The sequence below is a fragment of the Apteryx mantelli genome, chromosome 4, assembly GCF_036417845.1.
Source record: "Apteryx mantelli isolate bAptMan1 chromosome 4, bAptMan1.hap1, whole genome shotgun sequence".
In the NCBI taxonomy this organism is placed as follows: Eukaryota; Metazoa; Chordata; class Aves; order Apterygiformes; family Apterygidae; genus Apteryx; species Apteryx mantelli.
In genome coordinates, this window is record NC_089981.1 from 33,314,202 (window position 1) to 33,322,050 (window position 7,849).

Sequence of the window (7,849 nt, forward strand, 5' to 3'; positions counted from 1 at the left end):
AATTCTGTAGAATGTGAAGCGCTCTGTACCATCTCTGCCAGACAGTGTATATCCCTGCTGGAAAGGATGTAAGAGAAATAGCATCCTTTTTGGTAGTGACTCAGACCTGAAAGTGAGAATAATAGCTTTGACTCAATCACAGGCTGTTGGGAGGGAGATTAATGCCAGGAGACATGGCCAATTCTTTTTCTCTGTGTCAATCCATCTGCAGAACACAGTACATGCCAGTTATTTGACTTGGAGAGGAGAGGGAGAGTGCCGATATGAGATAGAGAGATAAAATCCATAGCATAATTGAACAGACATTTTTCACATCTTTATCATTCTGTCTTTCTCTTCCCTCTTACGCTTCTGTATGTTGTTCTTTCAAAAGCTTTTGCAGGTGGGATGGATGCTGAAGGAATAGCATCTGGTTTGGATGCTAAGTATTCCATATTTTATCTGATACATGACAAGATATGTTCAGACATTCTCATTGTGCATCTGATTGTATACAGCATTTTATTAGTAGTCCATCATACAAAGACATTATGTTACTGGAATTGTCACATCTTAATATCACTTTTCAATTCAGCTTCTGCATTTTCCTCACATTTCCAACATTAAATATTTAAATTAATTGTTTAATTGTATTTAAACAAACTGAGATGTTGCAGGTAATTTTGCTTTGACCTGATGTTATATTACATTAATTTTCTTTGAGATCTAATGTTGCAGATTGGCTTGAGACGAGAGGGGCGATATGTACCTTTTTGCCACTAGACTTGATATTTCAAGTCCATCTTCAATCCAGAATGACCAGCGTTTTTAGTATCTATTGGCTGTTTGGTGACTGAGGAGGGACGGTCCCAGCTGCATTTTTACTGCACAGAACTGGAATTGAACTTTCTGCACTAAGGGGTGATGGTTGACCCAGTCCCCTGCTCTGACTGAGGACACTCAGGGTAGAGCTTGAAAAAACTCTAAGACACTTTATGATGCTGATATGACCCTCAAAGGGTCTCCCACTACCCTGGGGTTGGGATAGTCCCAACTGTAAGTTTTATTTGTCTTTAGGTGATGCTAACTTGTTCTTGCTTTTGACACCCCAAGAGGCAGCTAGAAAATAATCAGGCTATAGAAAGACTCAGCCACAGCCTGTCTCCCAGATTAGATCTCAACAGTAAAACTCTTTTTCTTTTGCCTGCTGTGACTGACAGTTCTGACCTGAAAGCCTTGCCTCAATGCAGAGAAGAGCCTGACCTATTAGGTTTGAGTAGTGATAATTTCCTATTTCCATGCTCCCTAAATTCCTGTAGAAGGCAGAGCATGTCTAGATTGGATAAGTATGTGAAACTGACTTTGGGATTAAAAAGGTCTATATAAACAACTTTCAAATCTATTACTACATGAAGCAAATACCCATTTGGTGCAGAAACTATTCACTATAAGATTTCTTGAAGATATTTACCCAACCTTCCCTCCTGGTTCTTTATTCATGCCACTAATGGCAGATAATTTCAGCTCTACCCCATCCCACACACCTTCTGAAAAATTCAGCTCTCTTGCCACTGCAGCACCAATAGAAATGTAATCGATGGCAATGACTTGAGAGAGGGGCTGGTGCATGGAATATGTAAAATGGAGCCAAGCTTCTGCTCTGATGGAGTGCTCGCTTCGGGAGAGCAGACTATTGATTTATTTAAATGCTTATGCTCTAAGTTTTTGTGCTTCCTTTTGCAGCTTGTGTTTGCCTTTCATCTTCACACTGATATTTACAGTGAGTCTTGTGGGACTGTTTCCAAACTCACAGTGATGGTATCTGTCGTCATTAGTTTTCCCGTTACATTTAACTGCATATAAAATTCTAGCATCAGATTGGCATAGTTGGCAGGAGAAAGGCAGAAAATGCTTTTCCATTCCCTTTCGGGGGGCTTTAGTGGGTGTGAGGTGCAGGGACCAGGATATGTAAGCTGGGCATGCTGGACTTGCCCCTGCCTGAGTTTCCTCATGGGATTTTGGCAGGTGTCTTGGAACCAATTCCATTTCTCTTGAGCTACATGAGGAGATCCCAGCACAGGAGTTATATGTCATGGACATATATGTTTATATATGTTTAGCACATCTGTTAAACTGGCTTATATTTTGAAGGATGCTTTTTTGTGTTGCAGTGGTTCCCAGCACTCTCCAGTAATGCCAGAGATACTGTGGAAGTGAAGAATGTGCCAAAAGGGAGCACACACTGAATTCTGCCACCTGCTACTGTCCAAGAAAACTGTAGGTCCATGGCTGCAAGCTGGGCTAGAAGGAGCCTGAGAGGTAGGAGAGATCTGAGAGAGAGCAGAGGCGCGCATAAGATAGCAGAATGTGTGTGGTGATTTACGAGGGACCGTAGGCATCAAACTGTCTTACTATGTTTCTGCACTGACGTGTATGTGTGATCCACAGGGATACGGTGGGGTTCATACGTGCCCTCATCTATCAAGCTGCACTGTGTACCTGTACACTGGACAAATACAGCCCCATGCACAGCTCTTTATGGTTGGGAAGGGAAGGTTTATGGGGCCAAAGCTTGCTATCAAGCCTTTTCCTATGTCTTCACTAATGTTTGTTTCTTGTTGCTGGGAGCTTGAAGGTCATCCTCCACCAGGATTTGGATAATAAGATGGAGTGGGAACATTAGCTCTAGTGTGCATTTCCTTCACTGCTTTCAGGTTTTCTGTGCTGCATCTGCCAACCTCCTGGAATCTGTCTCTAGACAAATATGAAAACCTGAACAAAGATAGGCTGGTTATCAAAACAGCAAGGTGGCAACTGTATGATCAAGAACACATGCGCAGTAATGTCTGCTCTTTATAGACAATAGCATAAATGCAGGATCTGATTGATTGCTTAAGCAGGCAGTTGTAGAAACCACAAGTACATGCTGTGTCTGGAATTGTCTGCATGTGCCCCTAACTTTTAAAACATCCAACTTCCCATACGGAAATAATAGTTGTTCAAAGTTAGTTAGCCTGCCCAAGACAGAAGGAAAACCCTACAAGCAACGAAAGAATCACTTTGTGTATGCACAAAATCATAGTATCATCACAAAAAATCATAGCATCATCTTGTGTGTATGTGTACACACATCTTGCATACGCCTGGAAAAAACCTTCTGTATTATGGGACCCGGTTCCTCATTGTCATAAGCACTATGTTAAGTCTTGCAACCCTTCTCAGAAACTGATTAAACTCCATCTAAAAAAAAGCAGTTGGATTTTTGGCCCCCAGTACTCCTATTACTGGGCAGCCATTCCAGGGCTTTTATCTATCCTGTGACAGCCAAAACGATTTTATTTCCAACCTTAGTTTATTCATTGCCAATTTATGTCATGTGAAGAAATGAATGAATTATCAAATATGCCAGATTGCAGAATAAACAAAAGTGGTGTCTCTATACACCATATCCAGCATTTAGAGAGCAGAACTAAAGCAGATTCAGAAAGAAAAATCAATGTAAAAGGCCATATAGCTAATTACCAAGTACAATAAATGACTATTATGAAAAATAGGCCATGTCGAGAATAATCTCTGTCAAATGTAGCTAAGGCATGTCGTCCTTAATACGTTTAAGAATTGAGAGGGTATTAAAACCTGAAACAAGTAAATCAGTTGTGAAAGTTTACAATTCACTGAACCTCAAATATCTCCAAGTTGGTATGCGTGGAGGGAATTCCAACATGTCATTTTAGGAAAAACTTAGGATAGCCACGGCTGGCTGGCATGGAAGAAAACCTCTACCACTAAGTCTTAAATTGCTGGCAAACTAGTGTTAAAAAGGTTACTTTGTTCCACAATAAAGCAGTCCAAAGATGTGGACACCGTGACTTGATCTTTCAGAAAGGTACAGAAGGTTAGATGAGCATCTGTCTCAATTCTTTACAAAGCCCTTGGGTTTGACAGTAGCAAAACATATGCTGCCTGGCAGGTGAGCCTACGTTTGATCTACATAGCACTTTCTTTTAATGCCTATGGTCCTGGCAAGGGCTGCACATAAGATGGCTTTAGTTAGTAAAACAGGATTTTGGTTCCCAGACCGTGATTTTGCAACAGAGTATTTAGTGGTTTTAGTGTTTCAGAGATGCAAGTCTGAGCTCTGCTGGAAATCTAAAGGGCTAGATATTGAAATATTTTGAAATATGGCATAGTCCTGGGTGTGGAGGCCTTCAAGCACTCTTATCTATGGTTGTCTTGTTTTACATCGACAGGCGTGTTATTCCTTCTTACAGATGAGGTTGCTGAGGATCTGGAAGTACTAGTGAAATTTGAAATTATATTGCTTTCTCACTGGACTCAGTGATCCCAACAGAAAACCCTTCTGACAGCATTTTACATGTACAGTTATTTCTCAATGCACAGATATATATGCTCACATTCAGGAACAGAAGGACGTATTAACACACATCCACCAGAAAAGATATTATGTCATCAGTGCTTTAAATGCAAACAGGGAAACTTTTAAATAAATTAAGAGGAGTGAAACACAAAATCTACGTGATATGAAGGGCCAGATTCACTCACAGCCTATTTCACCTTCATGCTGCTGTTCTATTTTCTCAGTTGTAAAACAGTATAATTTACTTTCTTACCTATTTGTTTATATGCTTACCTCTTCCTGGTGCTACCATGCAAATAGCTTTCTGTACTTCACTGTTCATCTAGCATCTGCTCTTTAGGATGAAGCTTTTCTTTGTATCACATCACTATAGACTGCTTCAAGCTCTTAATCTCAGCTACATCAGCTTTCTGAGCTCTAGGTCATCAGGGATTTTAGCACAAATAAATATATCCCGTGCATTTTAAGTCATTTGGAAACAAGGTTAATAATTAATTAATTGCTGGGAAGCAATGCAAAAGAATTTGAGTATCTGTTGTTTGGCCTAACTCAGCTGTTTGTGTGTGTGGCTGCAAATGGACGTATCCCTACATCTGAGAAGGCCCCTTCGGCCTTCCATAGGATCCATCCTGGATATAAAGTTCCACTTGCATGGATGAAACAGGAAGATCAGGGCCATAAATAGCAGAAGAGTTTAAAAATAAGGAATGAACTCAGTACATCACAGGTATTATGATATTAAATTAGTTAGTCTGTCATGGTGCACGACTGGTTTATTCTATACAACAAAACCTTTCTGTTACATGGCTAAACTGAATTCTTGTAAACACAAAGGGTATTATCACAAATAGTACAGTAAGCATGATGTACCCCAGCACAGAAGTTGTCTTCATTAATTGAGAGGTCCTTAAAATGTGGGTGCAAGGAAATGATGCAGTAATTTGTTTATGAATGTATTGCTTCATTCTGATATATACACATCCCAACTAATTAATTAATAGCTAAGAAAGTAAAAACAAATTTGACTTAATAGAATCCTGGGATATGAATGACTATAATAAGGTTACACATTAAATTAACTTAGAGATCAAAAGTAATAAACCCAAACTAATAATTGCCAGGCCCAAGACAACAATTTATTATTTCAGATGAGCCAACTTTGAAGGGATATGAAAGGAACAGAGAAAAATGAATTCATATACGGTTATAGCAGATATCACTTATTACACAGTAATAAGATAGTGGACAGCCCGATTGCAACTGTGAAATATTGATAGAGCAAACTTGCAAATAGAAGGAAATGTGATCATCTATAACACTGACAAACAAAACTAAGAAAAAAACGGAAGAGGAAAATAGAAATCTAATTCAGTAAATTGTGAAGCACAGATTGCAGAGAGTAAACTAGAAACACTTCTAAATTAATAAAAGTGTGATAGAGTCCAGTAGTAAATTAGAATGCAGTTAGTTGAAAAGCATATATTAATGTTTGCTTTCCCTCCATTGCTGCTTTCCCTGCCTGGGGTGAGCAATCCTCAGAGATTTTCTTTCTCACTGCCATGACTGCTCATTTTTTCAACAGAGATAATGAGAGCTAGGCAGGAATAGCTTTCTTTCATTCTCTTACTCCGTTTTGTTTCTCCCCTCCAGTTTCCACTGCAACAATGGCTGAGAGCACCTCAAGGAGATGAGCTGGCAATGGTTAGTGATGGAGAGAGGGAGGGCCAAGAGGAAAGGCATGATCTCCGGAGGGGTCCCAGATGGAGTTTCAGGTAAGGTTGGGCACACCTTTCTCTTCCTTCCTGCCCTCCTCACTGAGCTGTTTCTCCTCCATCTTTAGATGAGTGTATGTGACTGTCTGTACAGGCCACAGTGAAGCAGAGATGGGCCAACAGAGGAAGAGCTAGGCAGCTCTGAGACTTTTTGGATGCCTGGCTGCATCGTTTTTCCAGCAGTGCACCACCCTAGAGCAGCGCTGTGAGGGAGGTATGTTAAGAATAACCCTAAATCTGTGCATGTTTATTTTCACAGCAAACAGCTGGGAATCATTCTAGACAGGAGCCTACAGTCAGTGCTCAAAATGGAGGCGCTGTATAACAGATCTCCCCTGGAAAGCACAAAACAGGAGGAAATGGTAAAGAAGGTGTGTGCACTGCAGAGCACTTGTGCAACCAGAAGCCAAAATTAGCAGGGGGACCATCTAATTGTATTTGTTCTGCTTACAAATAGATAACCCCCCTGCTAACTTCAGCTTCTGCTTACAAAAGTGCTCTGCAGTACTCACTCCCCCCTGTTCCCTCCTGTTCTCTGTGATTTTTTTTCCTTCTCTCAGATGCGTTTTCCTTACATTTCCAGCTCTATTTTCTTAGTCTTTGCATCAATATTTAATATGTGAGTGGAACAGTGGGCAGTTACCTTCCTTTTCTTTTCTATTTTTTCCCTCTAAAAGTGCTGGTACTCTGCTCTGGCTGTAGAAGCACTTGGCTCCTGGGAGCACTTGCTCAGTTTTAGTATTGCTTGTATTAAGGAGCCAAAGCCTAACCCGAGGCTGCCAGAGTGGGTTTAAAAAGGCAATAAAGACTAACTGACCTCTTTAATGAGCTTAGGAATTATAAAGTAGATAATTGCAGTGCATATGACATATTTTATCTAGATTTTCAGAAAATCTCTGATAAGGATCTACATGACAGGCTGTTTCTGAAGGTAAAGCTAACAGGGGCTGAGAAGGACATGATACAGAAATAGATTAAAGAAAATGAATTTTCTGTACTGAGGGATCTTTTTCCCCAGGAAAGAAAGAGTTAAGTGTGGTTAATACCTGGACTCATGCTGTTTGATTTTAAATAAATTACCTAGCTAGATAGATCCACTGTAAACTCACTGTATTTGCTGATGATACTAAATTATGATGCATACTGAGCACAGAACGAATGGCAAGAAATATTCATCGTGCCTTAGATCCGCTCAGTAATTAAGCTGACACATGGCAAATTAAATTTATTACTGAGAAATGTGAAATAATGCACATTGTTCTGGATACAGAGATGACAAACCTAAAATCACTGGAACTGAGAGATCTAGAACGCTTTAACACAACAGCCTTTACTAGAACATAGCTATCCTAGAAGATGTATACAAGCAGAGAAATATTTGAAAAGCTGAACACAGAAGACTGATTCCGGTGTCTGTTTTTCTCTCTCTTACAATGTATCACTTCTGCCCATTCTTTGCTTTTTTTTTTCTAGTTCAAAGCAAAAACTTGCTCGGGTATTTGCAATCTGCTCTCCATACCTTGTGGATTTATTAGGATAAAAAACAAAGTAGTGAACTGAACACATAAAGAAATGCTTTTGAGTCTTGGAGCTGGAAAAGTAAAGAAAGGGGAGTAATGTGAAGTTTTAAAATGTGCTGGAATGACCACTCTGGAAACACCACTCTTATTTTACCCTTATATTAGTGAAAGCAATATAAAGAGGAATGAAAATGGCTATT

General features: G+C 39.8%; 1 long non-coding RNA gene across 1 annotated transcript; it reads left to right on the plus strand.

The window, feature by feature from the left end:
• Positions 1-2,163: 2,163 nt before the first annotated feature.
• On the plus strand, positions 2,164-6,245 carry LOC106498209 (uncharacterized). The gene is made up of 3 exons (XR_001294921.1): positions 2,164-2,298; positions 6,008-6,129; positions 6,224-6,245. It is a non-coding gene; the product is annotated as an uncharacterized lncRNA (long non-coding RNA).
• The last annotated feature ends 1,604 nt before the right edge of the window (positions 6,246-7,849 follow it).